Source organism: Podarcis pityusensis (assembly GCF_964106645.2).
Source record: "Podarcis pityusensis genome assembly, chromosome: 11".
NCBI lineage: Eukaryota > Metazoa > Chordata > Lepidosauria > Squamata > Lacertidae > Podarcis > Podarcis pityusensis.
The window spans coordinates 36002984-36025800 of record NC_138036.1 but is presented as its reverse complement, the minus strand read 5'-3'; the positions used below and the strand labels follow the sequence as shown (position 1 = coordinate 36025800).

Below are 22817 nucleotides of genomic sequence, written 5' to 3'. Positions count from 1 at the left end.
GCTTCTAACCTCTGCAATCTGTTTGACATTAGCTTAGGTTGACATAATAATATTGTTGACATAATATATTCTGTGCTATTTATAGATGCCAGCCAATACAGCAGAGTAATATCTCCTTAAGCTTGCAACCCAGTGTTTAAATAGACTACTCAGGAAAGTTCAGGTCTTTTCCAGATCAAGGATTCTAGGACTGAAATACGTTGCACCCTTGCTTTGGAGTTAGTCCAATCGAAATGAGCAGGACTTACTTTTAAGTAAACATGAATAGGACTGGGCTGCCCCAATGAAGGGCTTCAGTCTTGTGGATATAGCATAAAGATGTATAGGTAAGAATAGGTCTAACACATGCAAAAGCATGTTTACTCAGAATAGGCTCCAAGGAGTTTCAGTGGGCCTTACTCCTGTATGGGATTTCAGCCTCAATCTGAATTGACTGCTCCTTAAACCACCCTTTAAAGGGAGTCCGGGAACCAGTGGTCCTCCAGAAACTGCTGGACTGCAACTCCCATCATCTCTGATCATTGACCATGCTGGCTGGGGCTGATGGGAGTTGAAGTTCAACAACACCTGGAGGCTGCAGGTTGCCCATCACTGCCCTTATTATTTTGATAGCTCAAGTGTGGCACCCTCCCCCACCATTCCCAGTACATGATTATAGGTGAAACCATTCTTCTTTCTTTTCCAAGCTGTGCTAGTGATTGTGAACATAGGCTGAAGAGTTAAATGTTGTTTCAAAACACTTAATTCAGAGTTAAGCTGTGCAGCTTCTGTTTGTGTTGCACCACTCATAAGACAGTGGCTGTGTTACCAGCAAGCCCAGGGTTCTTTCTGGTAACGCTGCCAAGAGATTTTGAAACCTGCTTCTATCAAAAACGATTGGAATATCTCCTTCCTTGTAATAAAAGCAAAGTGCTGAGCCAGATGTTGTAATAAGTCCGGTTGATGTGTGAGCAGGTAATATAGGCAGGAGTGACACTGTTAACAAAAAACATCTAATTAACAGTGACTTCATTTGATTGGGAGGATGAAAAAGCCTTTTTAAATCAATCCAGATTTACTGGCCTCGGCACAGCCAATTTATGACTCTGGAGGATGAACAGAGTCTGCTTTCCCTCAAGATGTCATCTGAGGGGGGAATAAGGGGCTAGGTGAAGTCATTTGGTTTGCCTGTGGAAACTCCAGGAGTCCTCCTGCTTTTGGGATTGAAGTCCGTGCTGCTTCTTCATTTTATTAGGAACAGGCCAAGCCCATCAATGAGGCTCTCCGGAATATCTTGAAGCAATTAGGCCCTCCCAATTAGCATACTTCTCCCGACCCCAAGAGCTTCTCCAGGTCCTTGCATTAGGCAGCTCTTTAAAGATGAAAAACTTGAACACAGCATGGACTTGAAGGGGTGAGACCACATTCTTCAACAAGCCTATCCCCAGTGGGAAGAAAACAGTTGTTGTGGACCATGGCTAAAACACCATTATCTCATCTGCCCCAACAATAGGATTTCCTCTAGGCCTTGAAAGGGGTCCCAAAACTATTGTTTATAAGTCTTTAAGGTCCTGGGGCGCCTTAAAGATTTATTCATTTATTTGGCTATTAGATTGTGATAGGCAAGGGAGGAATAGTTCGCTGAACACAGATAGCTTCTCTTATTGTGGTGTCATGATATGCAATTTTTAAAGGTATCCTGGAAACTTACTCAGGCTCAGTGACTAGCTGATCTTGTGAATGGCAAGTCCTGTATTTTAAGGCTAGGGCGGGGGGGGTGGGTGGGCTCACAACTGTGAGTTTAGATACTCAATGATGAGGGAAAGGCACTTTGCACATATTTAGAAGCATTCTTGTTTGTGACTGGTTTGGAGCCTTAGGGTGGATAGGTTCTGGAGATCGACCTCTATGAACACTGGTTGAGTTAAACCCCGCCTTGCAATTAAGACAGGGATTTGAACCCAAAGCTAAGTTCTGTGCACAGAGTCATAGGTAAGCCAGGGTAAGGATTGTAAGGCCAACATTCAATGGCAGCTATATCCATGATGATACTGCTAGTCCAAGGGGACAAATATGCTCAGTTTTATGCACTAATCAAATTGCCTGCAACATATCTTGCAAACAGCATAGGGGTGTATGGGGGAGGAAGTGTGGATTTTAGGGACTCATTTGTGTGTTTCTGTTTTTCTCCCATGGAGCCCCTTGTCAGCACACAGCATTTGCCTTCCCCCTCTTGCTCCCTGCAGTACTTAAGCTATTCCTGAAGAAATTAAGAAGAAGCTATATTTCCCCTTTGCTTTTCAAGGCAAGATCTATAATTATGCCACTGCTGAGGTAAGAGGAAAGGGAAAGGGGTAGGTTGGGAGAGTAAGGGAGGAAGGCTGAGGGGCTCAGAGAGCTTGCATTGCTTTCAAGTAAAAAAAAAGGTAAAGGACCCCTGGACGGTTAAGTCCAGTCAAAGGCGACTATGGGGTTGCGGCACTCTTCTCACTTTCAGGCTGAGGAAGCCAGCATTTGTCCACAGACAGATTTCTGGGTCATGTGGCCAGCATGACCAAACCGCTTCTGGCACAACAGGACACGGTGATGGAAACCAGAGAGTGCACGGAAACACTGTTTACCTTCCTGCCACAACGGTACCTATTTATTTACTTGCACTGGCATGCTTTTGAACTACTAGGTTGGCAGGAGCTGGGACAGAGCAACGGGAGCTCACCCTGTTGCGGGGATTCGAACCGCCAACCTTCCGATCGGCAAGCCCAAGAGGCTCAGTGGCTTAGACCACAGCGCCACCTGCGTCCCTGCATTATGCATTTCATAATGTAAGACACTCTTGGTTGATATTAGATGGGGTGGCTGTATGCTGGAATCAGATCACTTAAGGCTTTCATGCTAAAAACCAGTACCTTAACTTTTTATTGGCATGGTATAAAGTTTAGGCTTGGAAGGGTTAGAGAGCTTTCGGATCATGAGGAGCATTTGCTTTCCTCATGACCTTGTGGTGTGAGCTAGGCCACAGTTCTTCTTCGTTTTCAGATGGTAGCAGAGAGACTATTACTGGTCCCAAGTAAGATTGGGCAGGGATTTGATTCCAGGTTCAGAATCTTACTTGTCCATGCCTATGGAAACTTTTAGGTCACATTGCATAAAAGGTCTCAGCTTGTGTAGAACTGTTCTGGAAACTTGTCTCTCTCCCAACGGGGTTAGGTTGGTGGGTCACCAGCAGCATAATGATAGTGTTGCTGTTCCAGTATCACAGGCTTCCTCAAACTTGGCCCCCCCCAGATGTTTTTGGCCTACAACTCCCATGATCCCTAGCTAGCAGGACCAGTGGTCAGGGATGATGGGAATTGTAGTCTCAAAACATCTGGAGGGCCGAGTTTGAGAAAGCCTCCAGTATTAGCTCTGCATTCCTACTGTGTCCAAGGCAGAATTCAAGGTCAATGTTTTTAAGTTAACCCCAAGTGACTTGGATCCACTATGCCACCGCACAGTGGAGGCTGCTTCTATTAGGTTGCATGAAGCACTGCCCAACCAGCCTCAATCTGTCTTCCTGTTGACCTATCTTCTTATTTACAATCAATCCAGGGGGTAGCACGGCCTATCAGTGTCCTCCTCCTTGGTCTCAGTGTTGCAAGAGGAGCCAACACTCAGCGGAGAGGAGGATGAGGACTAGAGTAGAACTTGTTTGCTCTGTTTGTTTGCTCTGGCTCTGATTTCACATACTGTTTGATCTCCCCCCCCCCTGCACTACCAGTCTGAATGAGCACCAGCCACCACAATATGTTCTGTCAACTAAGCAGAGGCGGATTTAGGGCAATGCAACAGGTTTTACTGCACTGGGCGCTGAGTCTAGGGGGTGCTGCAGGGTGTCCCAACTATGAAAGTTGAACAAAATGGAAGGCAAGGGGCAGGGGCTGCCAAGTGTTGGCCTCACACAGGGAGCCACTGAAATTTGAAAGGCCAATCCCTGAAGTAAGGCTGCAATCTAGGCCCCATTAAACTCAATGGGACTTACCTCTAAGTAGACCTGAGATAGTATTAACTAGGAGTGTCTCAGACTAGACCTGTTGAAATTAATGGATCATAGCTTCTGTTTACAAATTTCACTGGGTCTACTCTGGGTAACACTTAGTTGAATACCACTCATAAAAAACAGGATTTGCACCGTAAGAGCTCCATCTTACTGACAGTCTCCGTGCCCAGTTAGAACATCACATGCACACAGACAGAAGGCTATTTAGATCTACCAAAGCTTAGGCATTTTTTTTGTTTGTCTGGCTTTTGGTGATATATATTATGCTGGCTGGGATCGGGTTTTAATCTGCTTTTTAAAGTGTTTGTTTGATGTGTAAGGAAAATATTTTTTCAAAAATGATTATTTCTGCCACAGTGCAATATTGCTGCTTAGAGTGCATTGAAGGGTAAAAAGGTGGAGGAGGTTACTAATAAGAGCAAGAATGAGGTGGTAGCAGCTTTATGCTACATTTAACATTAAGCTTTGTCAGAAAGTGGCATTATTTTCCATTGTGTTATACATGAGAGCTTAATCATTAGTGGGAAATGTTTGGCTCAGACTGAGTTATGAGCTCACAGAAGTATGCTACTAGGAAGTATGTGCCACTGAACTTAATGGGACTTACATCAGAGTAAATATGTATAGAATTGTGCTGTCAGCGCTCACTTTCTCTCCCCCACCCTGTCCCTCTCTCAAATATAAATATAGATGGCTTTATGAGCTATAATAAATGAGAGTAAACTTCAGGAATTTAGGAACAGGATAGAAATTTGAACTAAGGGACTAGCCTTGAAGCTAGCCTTTGAATCCTAGAAATGGTTCTGCTCCAGATCATGTGAAATGATAGGTTAAAAAAAGAGAACGTCCTTGGACATAATATGGAGTGCACTTTGCTCACTAGAAAGCTGCTGTAAACAGCCCCCTTCACACACATTTGGGAGAAACTTCCAGATGGGTGTGAATTGATGTGAGTTCTGAGCCCTATCAGGTGAGGTCTTCTTTCTTTCTTTTTCTTATATAAGGAAAGAAAGAAAAGAAAATAAGACCTGACCATGAAGCGCTTTGGTTCACAGGCTGGATATGTGATAAGAGCTCTAACTGACAGAGGAAGTTAAGAGACAGGCTTTGCTTCTATTTGCTATTCCAGTGGTGAATTATTCACTGTCTTTTGACCCTTGCAGTTTCCTTCTCTGTGTGACCTCCCCTCCTTTCCCAAGCAGTGTCTGGTAGAAGAGATCTGCCTCCTGGATGTTTTGACAGATACTGGATCAGATACTGAAGGGGCCTTTTCTATGCTTAGCATAGCGTGAAGTCCATCACACTCCCCTCCTCACACTGGGATATATTTCCCCCTACTTTGCCCTCCCTAGGGAAGCGGACATTCACACCAGCTTTGCACCCAAACCAGCCAAGCCTCTTGAGACAAAGTGTTTGTTTGAACACTAATGGATTTTAGTTTGCTTCAGACTTTCAATCTCAAGAGAAGTTATAGCTCAGTGCATTGTTTTGGCGTAGACCATGGAAAGAGCATTGTTTGTCCTCCTTAAATATATATATATATATATATATATATAACAGGACGCAGGAGAGAGGCCTTTCAAGTTCTCTCTGAAAAATAATGGGCATACTTGCAAGGACTGAACTTATACTAGGTGGGGCTTTTGAGCAGACAGACAAAGGTCAAGGAGGAGTGTAGCTAACACATCACTACAGGGAGGGCGAAGTGGATTATGGTTCCTTATTACATTACCACTACAGCTGGCTGTTGTCAAACAAAAGCTTCTGACCACAACCAATTATTTACCTAATCTAGAGAAGCTCCATTGACTTCGGTAGGAAAGTGTGAGTTTTGAGTGCCTGCCTTTCTCTGTCAGAACTTTCCAGTAATACCAGAAGTCTCGAGAAGAGAAGAGAAGAGAAGAGAAGAGAAGAGAAGAGAAGAGAAGAGAAGAGAAGAGAAGAGAAGAGAAGGGCCTTGGAGCCACCATCGTTGTATAGGTGACAGAGCATGTTCCAGGGACAATTTGCTTCATTCTTGCAGTACTTTGTCACCAAGTGGAGACACTTATGCCATTCACTCTTGGATGCAGCCATTAAAGGTCTGGGGCCTCAGCTGCTACTACATTTGACCATTACCTCCTTTTATTGCAAAGATACCAAATTATTAAGTAGCATTAATGCAGTTATTTCCCCTCTTTTATTTATTTTACAAGATTCATATTCCAACTTAATTAACAAGAATCTCTAAGTGGTTCACATAAAAAATATCCATAAAAATATCAATAAACTCAAATGTTAAAAACATATTGAAATTAAAATTCATCAAAATATAATAAAGTCATTAGTTTTCAAACAAACACACACTAAAATCACATGTTGAAATTATGTGTCTGGGTAGGCTTGCTAAAACAAAAATGTTCTTAGCAGGGACAGGAAACAGTGAAGGCGGCTGCCTAATTTTAGTGGGCAGGTGTTACACAGGCAAAAATAATCAGGTCCCTGCCTCCCAGGAGCTTACATTAACAAATAAGCAATGGAGGAAACAACAGAGGGAGGGAAGCAAGAGACAAAATTAGGAAGAATGTGGGCAAATGGTATTAAGCTTGGTTAAGATGCAAGTAAATCCTAGGTGAATTAACTTGGGAAGAAAGCCTTATAGCACATCCTTACTTCTGAGTTAACATGCACAGTATCAGACTGCAAAACACAAACAATGGCATTTGACAGGATTACAGGCAGCCTAGTGATTGCAGCTAGGGAAAGAGATGTGGTAAATGGAACAATTCTCCCATGCATTCTCATAATGTATCTGGCCACATGCCTCTTTCTTTTTCATGTTTAATAGTTTGAAACTGTATGTATTCTAGAGGCAATGTCATTCTGTATGTAAAAAAGACACAGAGTCAAACAAAGGGGCAGATTCCACCATAGAATCACTATGGTTGGCAATATGACCCCACAAAAATCAGCTTATTGGAGATGTAAGATTGCCTTCCTGAACAAAATACTCAAGGTGATCTTGAGATGGAGGATCAGTTCAGGAAGGTATCCAAAGAAGAAAGTGTTGCATTAACAGGTGACTGATTATACATACATTAGGTAAAAGCATGTTCTAGTTCACAACAAAGAGGTAATCACCCAGAGCACTTGGTGTCGGTCATGGAACCAACTAGAGAGGTGGTGACTTTTAAGTGACATCCAGGACCTGGTGTGAGGCATGTTATTGAACGAACTGGAAATAATGGTCAAATTCAGTTAATATGTAAGTGGAGAAATGCCAAGAATGTCCAACATAGCTTGGACATCAAAAGAGGAAATTTCTGAAAAAGGAGGAGGTGACTAGTGGAAAAGTTGAACAAGGAAGCCAAATCAGTCAAATTTCTTCAGAACACTTGAGAGAAACATTCAAAACTGCCGTAAATGGATGCTCAGTTAAAACATATACTGCAGATCAGGAAAGGTACCATCAAGTCCAACAGAACACCTGTGTGGTTAATGAGCAGAAGCTCACTAGAGACCCTGCAGTGCCCCCTAGGCTTGGCGCACATTGCAGCAGATTCACAGCCTGATTTACAGATGACAACAAATTATTTGAGGTTGTAAAAGCAAAAAGCATTTGTGAAGATCTCCAAAAGGAGATTGCCAAACTGGGTGAGTGGGTGATAGAATGGCAAATGTGATTAAATTTATGTATACACATTAGGCTAATAATTAATAATGATTATAATAAGACTGATAACTCTTAACTTCACATATACATGGATGAGGGCTGAGCTGGCAGTGACTGACCAGGAAAGGGATCTTGAGGTCATGGTGAAGTATGAAGCTGCAGCTGTGAAAAAGGCAAATTCCATGTTGGTGATCATTAGGAAAGCGATCAAAAATAAAAGTACCAGTATGCATTTATTATACAAAGTTATGGTGTGACCCATGCATGGAATACTGCATAGAGTTCTGGATGCTGCACCTCAAATATGGCATGGGAAAAGGAACAGCAAAGAAGCAAAGTTATCAGTGCAGAGTGACTTCTCTATGAGGCAAGGGCTTTATTGTACAGGAAAAAGACAACTAATATGGGCAGGGAGAATAGAAAGTAGACAGAGATGTTTTTCTTCTTTCTCATAAATATGAGAACACGGGGCCATGCAATTAAGCTGAATGGTGGGACATACAGAACTTTCCCCTCACACATGGTGTAATTAAAGTATGGAGCTTGCTACCACAAAATATGAAAGCAACCATTAATTTAGGTAAAGGGTAAAGGGACCATTAGGTCCAGTTGTGGCCAACTCTGGGGTTGCGGCGCTCATCTCGCTTTATTGGCCGAGGGAGCCGGCGTACAACTTCCGGGTCATTTGGCCAGCATGACTAAGCCGCTTCTGGTGAACCAGAGCAGCGCACGGAAATGCCGTTTACCTTCCCGCTGGAGCAGTACCTATTTATCTACTTGCACTTTGATGTGCTTTCGAACTGCTAGGTTGGCAGGAGCAGGGACTGAGCAATGGGAGCTCACCCCGTCGCAGGGATTCGAACCGCCGATCTTCTGATCAGCAAGTCCTAGGCTCTGTGGTTTAACCCACAGCGCCACCCACGTCCCCAACCCCTACTTTAGGTAGCTGTAAAGGGGGATTGAACAAATCCATTGATTTCAAGCTTCTCAGTGGCTCCTATTCATGATGTTATCTCCAGGATTAGAGGCAGTATACCCCTGAGTTACCAGTTACCAGGGAACAACACTGGGAGAGGGCTATTACTCTCATGTCTTGCTTCCCACAGGCCTTCAGTTGACCATTGTGAAAACAAGATGCTGGACTTGGCAAGTCCCTGGTCTGATCCAGTAGGGCTCTTGTAATGTAGATAATCTAATTTCAGGATTTGTCACTTCCCCCTGAACAGAAATGTGGATTTTACTGGAAGATATGTCTAGCTTTGGATTACAGATGAAACTTGTGGCTTCTGGAGCTAGACACTGAGTCCTGTGAAGAAAGCTAGTGTTGTATAAAAAGAAAGGCGCCTTTGCTTGGCTTATGCTTTCCTGGAAAATAGCATTCAGCTCTGTGAACTGTTTCTGGCTAATTCCTCTTGGAAGTGCAACTCAGCTTGTACTGAAGACTAAGTGGGTTTGCGCAGGAGAAAGTAAAGAGAGAGAGAGGAACCTCTAAACCTCCTAGACTATCCTTTAACCTGTGATGAGCTTTCCTTGGGTGCTAGACTGATGCTCTCAGGGCTGTTTTCTTAATTCTCTTACTTCTCCTTCTTCCTCTTCACCTTTGAGGAGGAGACATATTTGTATGTTACTCTTGCTGAAATCGAAGAGCTGGCATGAGTCTTTGTATTTCTACCATAGTTAGACAGATCAAAAACTTTCCTATCAAGTATGTTCTTCCTTTGCTTTCCTAAACTCAGAGTCACAGTTTATAACCAAGAGTAAAGCAGAAATTCAAGCACTTAGCTCGGCTTTCAAGCTGTGTGTTAAATCTGCACACATATTCCAAGAATTCCAGAGGGGTGATGTCTACTGCTGCTCAAGTGGTGAGAGAGATCAGACATCATCTTCATCATCACGACCTGAGGGCTCCTTGGCTGAGCCCTAGCACTGAAAACAGGTTCCTCAGCACAAATTCAGTCCTCACAGGGGATGTGGGTTGAATCCTCAAATTAAACTATCACATGGGGCGGGGGATGATATATATCCTGTTGCGAAGTCAATGTTAAAATATGAAAGGTTCTGATCTATGTCTGCATAGTGTTGGACACCCAACACTAACTTCAGTGGATTTCAGGTCTGGGGAATTACTAAAGAACTCAGCAGCTGAGGCCCTACCTGCCTTCTCCAGAACCAGCAGGATTGGACCCTTACTAGAAAAAGCCCTCAGCCTACTGTGTTTTTGTTCTGCTCCATGAAGGACCCAATCCTGCCTATTAGGCGATACAGCAGGGATCACTTTGTCAATCCTGTCAGCGTGAGGCCCCGCCTGTAGGGATTGCTTTCCCACTCTTGCAGATCAGTTCTCCTATCCCCCTCAGCAACGCATCAATCCCTCTTTGCTTGTTATGCGAGGAGTGTGAAATAACAAGCCACGGAGGGCTTAGAGAGGCACTTTCAGAGGGGGTGGGCCCTGGTTTCCCCACAGCTCGGAGCAACGTCTGGTTCCTAGAAGGGGTCGCTTTCAAATTCACCAGCAAAGCGATAAGAAGAAGAAAAGGTGGGTCTGCAAAATGGAAGAACCAGGCGTCCCAGCGGCACGTGTTTATCTGCAGCATCGGACGTCGCTTGCATGTTGGAAGGAGCCGCAGGACTCTGGGATGCTTCTGCCCCAGTCCCTCCGCAGCCCCAGAGGCGGAGCTGGCCGATTGAAACGGGGCTAGCTGTAAAGGGGTTGCTTTGGTGACTAGGCCACTTGTTTGTGCTCCTTCGAAGCGGGAGGGCTGCAGAAGAAGAAGCAGCTCCACCGGTTCAGGCGGGCGAGTAGTCCCGACGTGGCCTCCTACTGCAAGAGCCACCCACTTTGAATCCTGCCGCTCCGATTGTGGGTTCAGAACACCAGCAGATGCTCCTCTCTCTTTCAGCCCCTTGAACAGGCCTTAGCTGACTCCTCCAGCCTCTGTGACAGCAAAACTCTTCGGCTGTTTTTAATCTCTGCTGCCCCATTAAAGCTGGGTGGATTCTGGCCTCTTGCACGCTGTTGATGGTGGAGACAGCACGCAAAGAAAGGCCCCGATTCTGAGTCAGCCCAGTGGAGTTCTTATGGGGCGCTCTCCAGTACATATCTGAAGAAGGATTGGACGCAATGTAAAGATCGCTTACAGAGCAATCCTATGCACGTATATTCCGAAGAAAGTCCCATTGAGTTAGGTGGGAACTTACTGCATATAGGACTGCAGTCAAAGGCTTACCCGGGAGTAAAGCCCGATTGAGTTCAACGGGACTTTCCTTCTGAGCAGACGTGCAGAGGATCCTGCTTGTTAATACGGATTAGTGATCTTTTAGCCATCCTGAGCGCTCTCCGATAGCCGGCTGTGAGTGAAAGGAGATAGCCCCCCCCTTTTCGGTGCACACTTATTTGTGGATCTGGAATTCTAATCTAAAACCAGCGACAGTGAGTGCAGATGGTGGCGGGGCAGTTAACTCCGGATTGATTAATGTGATGCGGAGCAGAAGGGTGTGATCTTGTGGATGTGGCGTTGAAACAGCAACTGCTCCAGGCCTCAGGTGGCGAAGAGTCTGTTCAGATGCTGAGGATGCAGACCGGGTGGGTTGGGTTGGGAACACTTGGGAAATATAGTCATTCGCCCATTGGTTTCTCAGCAGTCGGGGAAGGGGTAAAAAAAAAAATCTTTATAGGGTGAAACAGGCAATCAAGTGAAATCTATCCTCTTTAAATAAACGGATTCCTCTGTATTTTCCCAGTGTTGGTGAAAGTTGTTGTCTCTGACATTCCCCTGGGCTTTTCCCTCTGCACTCTGATTTGGTGTATAAAAGCAGTCCTGAATGATGGATTACTGTGTCATTGCAGCCTGCGAAGGATTAATTTGTTTCATTGATTTCTCTTTAGGCAGATTGCCAGAATCCGCCGCTTCCCACCTTTCCCCGAGACTTCCAGCAGTAATAGACAGTAATAGCCTAAGACAAATCAGCCAGTTTTGTGTAAAAATAGAAAACGCAGAACCCCTTTACGCTGAGCTCTCTCCGGGAGAAGTTGGTCGCCTGCGCCTCTGTGCTCAGAAAGTAAACGGGTCTGTGAATATCTTAAAAGAGGATCTTTAACAACAAGGGGGGCGGGAAGGGAATATTGAATTGGAATGACTGGCAGTTCTGTGCTCCGGCTCCACCCCGGAGTCTCCTGCTAGTGCTGGTCTCTTTGCCAGTGTTGGCAGTCGAATCATAGAATTGCAGAGTGGAAAGGTACCATAAGGGTCATCTAGTCCAACCCCCTGCAATGCAGGAATAAAGACGAGTAACTCGGAGCATGTGCAGAATGCCTTTTTCTTTCGTCGCACTTGGGGCTTGCAGGTCAGCTTCTGTGTGGGAAAGACCCCCTTTAAGAAATACGGGTGTGAAACGCAACCATTTCCATCCATGAGATTAGCCACTGATGTCAATGAGTGGCGTCTGCTTTCGAGGCAACAGTTCTTAAGAAGGGCGAGTAGCAACAGCGCCCGACGCAGCCGCCCCAGCCCTTACTGGCCCATAATGAGAAGCCATTGGAAAACCATTAAAGGGCATTTCGTGGCTGCTCAACCCCGGTTCAGTCCAATAGAAGAAAACAAGGCAAAGCAAGAGTTCATTCTTTTTATATTAGGCGTCGGCCTATAGCTAATCTGTTATCGATCTGTCTCTCCGTATGTCCGTCTGCGATATTGCCAAGACACGTCAGGCTTCAGAGTCCCCTCCCGAGTGCAATGTAGGGAGGAAACCGTCTGATCAATTTGTCTGGAAGCGTTAAGAGGGTCATTTGATTGGAAAAACGAAAGACACTCGAGCTAGACGGGCAGATGGGGAATCATGCCACGTTCAGACATAGAGAAAAGTCACGCCCATTGTTACATAAGGAGATCGCCAGAGTATGTGCGCTTGCAGACTTGAGTCAAGTTGCGATCCTATGCGTGCGATCCATAGGAGTAAGCCCCATCGAACTCACTGGGGCTTACTTCTAAGTAGACCAGCACAGGATTGCACCTCATAAGACTAAATACTTCGGCTTAAGTGAGCTATTAATATGACTAATAATTTTACTCTTGGATGGAGTGAGCCAGGGTTCCAAATTCGCATCAGCACCTTTGATCTATTTGGAAACAATGTGCTTTTTTCCCCCTTTCCAAAAAAAGAGCAGTTGCTGAGCAAATAATACTCAACTACAACAACCAACTTACTGCGTTTGGGAGAGGCAGAAGTGATTTGTTTCCGGAGCTGGAAACTGTTCTGATTTAGTGATATCAACTTTTATTTACGGGTAATGAGTAAACTGTCAATCAGTTAAAGGCTTATTTTTTTAAAAGGTTGATGAGCTGTCTGGCTTTCAACTTATACGTCGATGAATTGACCGGCTGCCTAGATTTGGAAGTCGGTTAAGAGAGGCAACCGAGGAGGTTAGATTTATGATTGAGAAAGAACCACGTATTGCCAGGATGGAGAAGCTGCCCCGCCCCGCAAGATGTTGCTGGACTATAGCTGGTATCATCCCTAACCATTGGTCATGCTGGCTAGGGCTGATGGGGATTGGAGCCTATCATCACCTGTAGGGCCACAGTTTCCCCATTCCTGAAACATTCGGCTGTTGCCAATAGACCTCTCGGCTCTGAGCAATTTTCTTCCTTTTCTAATCTAAATCAAACTCGGGAAACCAGATTCCCCCGATGCCGACGTAGTTAAAAAAAAGCTATGGTTAAAACCAGTTTAAACCATGGTTAAAGCCAGTGCCCAGCCCAGGCCTACAAGTTCCTGACGTTCAGTCTCGGCGTGACTCCGACGTGGACTGTGAGTCAGCTTGTTAAGTTTACCAGCCGGGGGAAGAAACCAGCATCGCTTGAAGTCGCGTCGGAGGAGAAGCCTTTAGATCTCTCTGGGATATGCCTCTGAATGTGAGCTGGCCAATCGCTGCTTTCCTCTGGCGGAACTCTGATCCTACCCCAGGAGCGTCTTCCAGATTCTCATGGGACGCCGGAGCAGCCCAGAGCCATCGTGGGAGGTTTGTGTTCAGTTCCAAAGAAACATTAGTTTTGTTAAGTCGGCGGAAAGAAAGCCCTTTGACAAGATCCAGTCGCCTTGAAGAAGACCCTGATAACGCTTCTGTGAAAACCATCCCTTGATGTCCAACTTTGAGAGCGCTGTCTTTAATTAATTACTTGACCATTGAAAATGTGCTCAGTGCGGCAGAATTTATTATTGTGGCTCTTGCAACAATTCTGGTATTATTTCCATTTTATACACAGGAAAAACACAGTCTTATGGCAGAGGTGGGGCTTGAAACAGGGAGGGGAGCCTATGGCCCCTTTCAGTGTTACTAGACAACTCCCATGGTAGCATGTTGACCATGCTTACAGGAGCTGATGGAAGTTGGGGTCCAGAAAGATCTGGTTGGAGCCACCAGCTTCCCTATCTAGGGAGAGAGCTTAATTCCCTATCTAGGGAGTAAGTTGGACATACTTCTGAGTAAACATGCTTAGGATCACTCTGGAACCGTGCAATCCTATGCACATTTACTTGGGAGTAAGTCAGTGTGTTCAGTGAGCCTAAGTTCCTAGTAAATGTGTTTTGGGTTGCAAACTGAGTCTTCCAGATCTAAAGGAAGATGGACCAAAATAGCAAGCGATTGAGTTCTGCAGAACTCTTCATCAGGCTGGCTGCTGAGCAAAAGTGTGTGTGGTAGGGATGAACAGAAAGCTGGTATAAAGATAAAGCCATAAAGTCTGTAGCTGCAGCAGTCGAAGATGGAGTCCTGGAGGGATTTTTTCATAGTGAATTTGATTAGCATATGCTAGGTGCTAATAGATTTCAGGTGCGATTCTGGGACTATGAAACACTTATATGTCTCAGCAGGGCTCCCTATGATTTTTGTATGTTCCAGATCTGGAATTGCCACCATTTTTGTCCCTTGGCAATGACCATATGCTCTTAACAGCAGCACCAGAGGCAGAAATTCAACAGATGTAGAATGGGAGATATGCTGGTGGAAAAGCCATATCTGTTTATTTTCTGCCTATTCAGCTAATATTTGTGCACCCAGCTAATTTTCTTTCAACTGAAGCACACTACTTAGCCATATGAAGTAGCCCTTCACCCTGTTATGAATATCTGCAGGTTCTCTTGCATAAGTCCTATTGAAAGGCCTGGGGTTAGGGAACTGTGCAAAATCTAATACACAGTGGAAATTGCTTCTTCTGAGTAAACATGCATTGGATCAGGCTACACATATAAAGTACATTTGTTGAATATGTGGCTTGAGAAATCCTGTTATGAAACTGTTCTGTAAGATTTGCCACAACATGCTTAGCTGTCCAGTTATCTATGCAACAGAAAATACAAAAGTGGGACAAAGGAGTCCCAGTGAACTCCACAACTAGCTCAGTGGTCAGTGGGAGAAAGTGTTTTGCGGACTGAGGCAAATGATTGCAATTCTGTACATTTTTATCTGGAGGTAAACCCTACTGAATTCTATAGGGTTTACTTCTGAGTAAATATGCATGGTAAATCATGTATTTCATAGATCTGTTTCTATGCACAAATTCAGAAAAATACACATTGGCAGTTGACGCATGTCATCTTTGTCACGATAAACAAAACTGTGTGTACAGGAACAAAAATACCACTCTTTGAACATGCATGAAACATAGTATTGTGATATTAATTGCATTGACTCAACCTTCCAGAACCAAACTCAACACTGTGCAAGGCCATTAGCACACAAAAGATGAGCAAAACAAAACAAAACAAAACAAAACAAACCACACACACACACACACACAGAGAGAGAGAGAGAGAGAGAGAGAGAGAGAGAGAGAGAGAGACTGGAGGTGCAAATCTAATGCATACTTTTATAGGAATCAGACCTATTAAATTTTGTGGGACTTCCAAGTAAACATGCATAGCTTGAATTTGCACAGGAAATATGTGCAAGCAAGGAAGATATCTATTTGTTACTCTTTAACGGGCTTCTTGAAACCACTTCACTGTTACTTAGAAGCCTGCAGTATTCTTCAACCAACAGAAGGCTTTCTAAGGCAAGACTTCAACTTGTCTTGTCAGTCTTCAGTAATTAGTAGCCAAGACTCAATATAATAATGCACAACACTGATGAAATAAACCACTTCTAAAATGGCTCCCACTTGGGACCACTTTATGGTCACGTTTGTTAATTCCTCAAATGTTTTATTATCCCTCTTCCACTCGGCATGGCAAATCAGAGCCCAAACAGTCAATGTATCCTCCCGGCCCTTTCTTGTTCTTTTGCCACCTACAAAAAGCAGTTAGATGAATTTCAGTGAAATCCAAATCTGAAACTCTAAAACAAGGCTGCAGCCTTTCATCCCTACAGAACCGGAGAGAAACAAGAGCCAGCTAGATTAGCAAACATTAACCCCTCGAACAGGAGTGCACGCCTATTGAAGTGACAGATGTACGCTCCTCACAGATTTACTTACTGTACCTTTTAACACTCATCAGTTCTAAGAGCTGCGTATAATAGCAACTTTATCCTTGTCAGGAAAAGGCTTAATGTTACATTACAATGTGTTTTCTCAAATTTATATTGTTTGAAAACTTAATTCTCAGTTATTGTATTCAAAGTGCACATGAGATTAACACTTAGCACCAGATCTAATATAGCATTGGGCAAGACCACCCACAGTATTTCCAGCTGTGACCTTAGGATCAGTTTGTCTTTGGGCAAAATTGAGCCCCCCCCCCCGCTCATGCCAGTGCTGGATTTACACATAGTTAAAGCTTAGTTGCTGCCCACATGGTGTCCTATAGGTTTCTTAGTACTTGTACATTATTAACATCTTTATTCTCATGATCTATGGGAAATTTGCCTTTTATCTGAATAAGCCTTTCTTAAGGAGCCGGACCCCTAGAAATGACATTTTTTTTGAAGTTGCATGTATGAAACTCTTAGTGACTAAAATAAAGCAAAGTATTTTTTAAATTAAAAAAAAATATTTTTTTTTTTTGGCAGGGGGGATCTGATAAAAGATATTTCAGCTTTCAAAACAAATTCATATCTCTTTTGCATCAGCTGAAGCCCTGTGTAGCCCTACTGGGAACATTTAAAAAAGAAAGGCAATTCTATTTTCAGATGAAGTTGTATTTAAGTAAATGAATTAAGGCATTGCTTTACTTTTTATGTGAACATAAAGAGTCTCTTGAAAGGCCTGTTGATCCCTTGACCACTAATAAAGACAGATCCATGATGTGCAGTGAAAATACTGGCTCTATTGAACCAAACTGAGCAACCTAACCCCAGGCATGGATGAGCTTGTAGAACAGACACAGACCAGTGACCAGCATGTACTTGAATCAGGCATGACTGTGGGAAATACATTGTACTCAAAGCCAAGTGGGGAGACTGATGATAAGGCTACTTCAATAGTTTTGCTGACTGTGATAGGCCCACAGGGGGCATCCTTGGTAAGTTATAGATGGCAAAGCTTTCCCTTGTGGGCTTTGGTACACTCTGGTATTGTTCTCAAAGGGCATTTGGAAACTTTTCCTGTGCAAATTCCATTGAAATGAAAGGGACTGTCATGTGAGCAGAAATGCTAAATTTCAATCAGTTTGCTGAGGAAATGGTTTCTTGGGGTGCCTGTGCCCTTGGCCAGACATGGTCCACGGTTTCCATTTTTATGTTAAAAGGGCTGTAAAAGAAACTTGTGAAACCAACTTTTATGAATATATTACTCCACGGCATTTCCAGTTACATTAGGACTCTAAATCTAGAAGAAAGTTTTTCCCCAATTCACTTCTAGGCTTGAATATATTCCAAGAGCATAACCAGAACTAAGTTAAAAAGGTTGTGGTTGCCACAGAAACTCCACTCACAATTGCATAAGGTCCTCAGATTATGGCAGCAACCTGCTCCAATGTAGATAAGATGATTCTTGAGGAGAGGGACTAATATCAGTACCCCTCCTGTTCTTGGAAATCTAGCACTTGACGCTCACAAGAACTGTAGGTGAATGTTTCAGAACAACCATAACCCTAGTTCCCCAAAAGGTGTGAGTTCACCAGAGAGACAGGCATTCCTAAGTACAGAGAAAACAAATTTAGTTGGTATCTTGCCTTTGCCAACTGTCAGAAGTAGGCATTCTAGGTAGATCTGTACAAAGTTGCTTCCAAAGTTTGTGGAATCGTTAATTCCTTCTCTGCAAATTATTCTGATTTCAGTTTTCCCTGCAATGATTTATAACAACAAGACGAACAGCAGCATTAGTTTTAATGTGTTGTGAAAAGCCAATAGCCTGATGGGTCTTAATTATTATTATTTTTTTGCAGTACAGTATGTTTTATTATTCACCTAGAAGTTTAATGAGCTTGATTTACAAGAGGAAGGGGTGTTCAACTGGCTAATACACAAACACTTCTGAAGGATATTTAGAGTCTCTTGCCCAACCATTAACCTCTGCTGTTGCAGGGCTTTTATACTAATGACAGTAAAATCCATTTCCCTGTTCTTTGTGTTGTTATACCAAAGATTAAAGTGATGTTATTTGCCAAAGTAAGCAAAGTCCACCAGTTTAGTTAAAAACTAGAATTCTTAATGAACAATAATTTTCTACTAATCCAAAGGCAGATGTGCACCATGAGGGGGAGAAAAAGAGGAAATGTTTAGTATTGTTATAGGCATCTGTTTTATTAAAAATGCATTTGACAGGGTGCTAAAAAGTTACTCTGTGAATGCTTTGTTCTGTACGGTCCCTTTTGTTCCATGTGGTGGGATCTTGCAAATGTATATTCTTATGTTTGACCAAGCTATCAGAATTAGTTATATCCAATTGTCTCTGTAACTCTACACTGCATTAAACATCTTAGCAGCTTTTTAGTTTTACTACATTTCAGGGTATTGAGAAAATTGCTACCATTAACAAAAGTGGCTCTGAGGAGTCTGGAGGACTTCAGGAATGTTAATGTGTTGTAGAGACTTAAACATGTTAGTTCCAATTTGTTCCAGATAGATAGGAAAGCAACCCATCTGATTGCAGTTTGGTAACCTTTGCATGAGTTCATCCATTACATTTCCTAGCTGTATTTTCATGGGGTTTCTTGCATAAAGGAGGCGAACAGATTTTGATAGTTTGGGATTCAGCTAGCAGCCTGAATTTAAGCTGTCTCCCTTGCGATGTGCATAAATGTTAAATATGAGGCTGCAATCCTATACTCAAGTACCTGGGAGTAAGTCTCATTTCACTCAATGGGACTTATTTCTGAGTAATCATGTGTAGGCGTGCACTGATAATATGCTTATATGTCAATTCTAAAGACATTTATGTGAAAGCAACATTTCAATAGAACTTTACTTCAAAGTGCTTAGAATCGTAGTAGCTACGATCATGACTAACACTTCATGTTAAACGCATTTACTTGGGAGTACATCTCATTGATTTTGATGGTATATACTTATAAGTAAATGGAGTCAATAAGGCACATAAATAAATTATTATTTTTATTCCTTTTTGGTAAAATGAATCACAGACCTCAATGGGAACTGTGAGCCTGTTCAAAGCATGCATCAAAGAATGCAATGACTTAAATCCATGATAAATCAATTTTCAAACTTGTGCAATATTGTATGTATAGTCCTTGCCAATATACTGTGACTTAGGGCTACAGATTTTTCATGTTCTGTGTTCTTTTATTTTCCCTGTATTTACACACTAATCTTATGTTAACTGTAAAACGTCTAGGTTATGATCTAGGCACATTGTAAATATGAAAAATACTGTTTTTACTTACAGCCAACAGAAGTTTTAAAAGAATAAATAGTTCAGGGTGTTCTATGACAATTTATAGCAAACCAAATATCAATTAAAATCCACTAAAATAGAATTATTATTCAGAGCTCAATGAAGGATTATTATATATTTTTTGCTTTGTTTTATTCTTTGTCTGATGCATGCTCAATGTATTTGTCAATTTAATTCTTCATTAATATATCTATTGTGCTTCCTCAGCACAGTGCTCACATTGGGCACATGCAGATTCCTATTATTATTATTGCTTGAAAAAAACTACTATATCAAAATGTGCTTTTTAGGTTTCCTTTTAACATGCAGCTGTAAATCACATACTTTTAAAAGTGATTCCAGTTTATAGAAGATGTGCAAAAACACTGACAATAATATAGTATATTTGTAAATGACTTTGAAGAAGTCTAAATATATATTTTAAATTAAATTAACTGTACATTCTAAATATCCCCCTCATTAGATCTCTCTGGAGAGAGAATTCTTATTCTGCGCTGAAATGTGATCTCACATTGGTGCATTGTTAGTGCCACATTTCACATACAAGTTCTGGAGCTGATAGCATTTCATTGCAGGAGGAAGTTAACCATCAAATTTAGATCAATTTTATGGGAATTTACAATTAGTTTTAATAGGAAGTTTGTTTCACACACACGGATTGCTGAAAGAAGGCTGATAAAGCAACTGCAGACTTTACGGTCCTCCTGTCTAAAAGAACAGCAATGCCACTGTAAAAATATATCATTGAATATGTCAGTCATGTCCTTTTAAAAGCTTTTTTTAAAAAAAGGCAAGGCAAGGAGAAAAAGACTTCAGACTCGCAACATCCATTGCAGGGAGTGTAAAAATGTTATAGGGGACCAATCTACCTTAACCATATCTGATTATATTTGGATCAGTTATGTTTGGTTCAAACACCAGCATACCTAAGTCATTATGAAAGTATTGTACAATAAATGTAAAATGGGGGGGGGGGAGTCTGGATGCTACTGAACATGGCAAACAGCATGTCCAAAAATTTATTACGTAATAAATAAATTTCTGTGAAGGTCTTCCTGTGTAGTGGCAGGAGTCTGTTTTATTTTATTCTTATATGAAAAGAAATCAAATGAATGCAAAATGTATTTAGGGAGACGTGTCAAATGTAGCTTAGTTTTTCTGTTTCCATATCTTTAGCTGGATCGCAGTTTTTGCAGAAATCTACATTTGGCGATCACATGTTATTTAGTGCTAACATGTTAATAGGTTGATAATCTGTAAAGATTAAGAGGCAGGGGAAGGGATGCTGCTGTTAAACAGATGGCATGCTATATGAATTATGTCATTTCTATAGTTATAAAATAACTTGAGAAAATGTACTGTAACAGTATGCTAAGATTCATTACCCCCAAAATGCTTTCAGGAGGAAATGGGGATGGGAGCATAGACTCTTTCTCCACAAGCTTTACATCATAAAAAGGTTCAGCTTTCATGAAGAAAAGAAATCTAGCTTTGTCTGTTACTCCAGTGGTCACTCTCTCTTTGTATGCGCATTAAATAGCCGAATAGATTCATGCAAATAACTGTGGGGTGTTTAATTTGTTCTACTGAAGTAGAGACAACTACCAGCAAGAGCAATAAAAGTCGCATAATGAAATAAGAATACTACGAAATCCAAGGATTTTAGTGTGGCCTGTTATTCATTCAATTCCTGGCAGCCTTTATGATTACAAATCACTTGATTGACTAACTAGACATTCTCAGAGTGAATTATGAATCAGATTCATTTTTCCTGGTTGATAGTTGGTACATGTTGTAACTCTTCCTCTCTGTGATATATCAAGTTCTTGTAACAGTAATAAGAGATATAATCAACTCTTTATTTCAGGACAAATAAATTGCCTTTTCAAAAAATGAAATGTGGCTGCTAACATTTTAACAGGGCAGCAATGTAATTCCTGCCTGCTATTCCAAGGCGGAAGCTGATGTGATGAAATAGCTTTTAAGTATTTGACTTTGCTGAAATTATTTGAAGAGTAATATACCTTCTGTCCATACATGGAACTCCCATAGACTTCAGTGGAAATTATCAGCACTGATATGGGGAAATAGTGGCCCATTTCTTGTTTTGGAAACAAAAAAATCCTGAAACAATGGAATCAAAAAATAACCAGTGATTTTTGTAGGAATATGTGAAGAATATCCCTGAATGACAATGCTGACACTGGAAAAACCCACAAGATTTAAGAACAGACTACTAATTGGCCATTGTCAGTCTGTCTATTTATTGTACAGTTTCATCAGACTATTTAATATGAGCCATATGGTGAAAGAGAAAAAGCGTAAGAATGAATGCACAAGGCACATTTCAAATATGATTTTAAAATACTGCAAATCTGAATTACTGCTGTAATTTCACATAGTCTGAATCAGCCCAAATTGGGCCAACATGGGGTAGCTGATAGAAACCCTTCCTAAGGACACTTCATCACATGGTCAATAGGAAGTCACTTCAAGGAGGGAATGAATTTGGTAGATGTCTAGTAGTTTGAGGGAAATTTGTCTTGGATTTTCAATGTACCATGGGCACTCCTTATTTTCAGGTCAGTGTAAATTTCATGACAACCAGAAAATGTGATGGATATGCACCATCTAGATGAGTCACAACACCATTCAGATAAGTGAGAGCAGAACATCAGGCAATATTGTTTTGGCTCTCCGGCTACCGAGATGGAGAGACGTGTGAGCAAGTGAGCCATTGCAGAGCAAAGAAGGAAAAGTGGCACAATGTTTAGAAACGAAACCTAACAAGAGGTGCTTTTTGCAATTAAGCACCCTTGGTGAATGATGCTATTGCAAAGTTTTTGTAACTCTGCCCTTGGAATGCTTAAACCATTGCAATCTTAACAGAGGGGCTGGATTTGGCTGGAGACAATCATTTTTATAGAAACTGAAAGTGACAAGCGCACCTGCAACAAAATGCTACAGTGTGTATTCCTACTAAGTACCAGCCAGCCAGATCTCCAGCCAGATTCTCTTTAAGGACACTCCATTCCATTCCTCTTCCCCTATCCTACTTCCTCTGCGCCCCACAACACTTAGCTACTGAGCAAGTTCAGTCCTCTTTGGGTTGTTTTTAGACCCCCCCAAAAGTTGTTTTTTTTTGTTTGGACTTAAGCAAGACTTTGGGTTCCCTCAAGCCTGCTAACACCTCTCTCTTGTGTACAGATGGTGGTGCTGTTTTGGCTACAAAATAAGAACCAAGATCACCCAGTGAGCTGGGTGGAAATTTGAACCCAGATTTGCCTCCCATTTTTGTCAAACTTTCTAAGGACTACACCTTAACCCTAACCCACACACACTCTAATCACTAACCATTCCA

The 22817-nt window shown here is 42.1% G+C and overlaps 1 protein-coding gene across 11 annotated transcripts in view; it reads left to right on the top strand.

The window, feature by feature from the left end:
- LOC308458223 (uncharacterized protein) overlaps positions 1–22817 on the top strand; it is an 86353-nt gene that overhangs the window by 19810 nt on the left and 43726 nt on the right. Inside the window, exon 2 of one of the 11 annotated variants that reach the window (XM_080973102.1) lies at positions 5872–6096. The exons of the other annotated variants lie outside the window; for them this stretch is intronic. The gene's annotated coding sequence lies outside the window, so the exon portion shown is untranslated. The remainder of the gene's footprint in view (positions 1–5871; positions 6097–22817) is intronic. 11 annotated transcript variants of the gene reach the window in all.